Genomic DNA, 621 nt, shown 5'->3' with positions numbered 1-621 from the left:
CAATGAGGTACCATCTCACTCCAGTTAACAGTGGCAAAGTTTAACAGGCCAGCAAGTAATAAATGCTGGAGAAGATGTAGCAAAAAAGGAACTCTTACACATTGTTGATGGGATTGTAAAATGGTACAATCATTCTGGAAGACAGTTTGGTGCTTCCTTAAAAAACTGAACATATGACCCAGTTGTTTCACTACTTGGAATATACCGAAAAAATGAGATCTGAGGTACAAGGAGACTTACAAGCCAATGTTCATAGCAGCATTATTCACTATCACAAGAGTATGGAAACAGCCCAGATATCCAACCACAAATGAATGGACTGAGAAATTATGGTACATTCACACAATGAATACTATGCAGCACGCAGTAACAATGATTTTGTAAATTATTACCTAACTTGGGAAGGACTGGAGAGCATTATGTTGAGTGAACTAACTCAGTCCCACAAGGTCAAATATTACATAAAACCATTATTGTACAATTGCCAGAAGTCCAGGCTGGGTTTAGAAGGGGTCGTGGTATTAGGGATATTGTTGCTGATGTTAGATGGATCTTGGCTGAAAGCAGAGAATACCAGAAGAATGTCTATCTGTGTTTCATTGATTATGCAAAGGCATTTGA

This window comes from Elephantulus edwardii, unplaced genomic scaffold, assembly GCF_000299155.1.
Source record: "Elephantulus edwardii isolate Elephantulus edwardi_28Jun2011 unplaced genomic scaffold, EleEdw1.0 scaffold00483, whole genome shotgun sequence".
Taxonomy (NCBI): domain Eukaryota; kingdom Metazoa; phylum Chordata; class Mammalia; order Macroscelidea; family Macroscelididae; genus Elephantulus; species Elephantulus edwardii.
The sequence above is the reverse complement of the archived record's forward strand: the minus strand, read 5'-3'. Positions refer to the sequence as shown.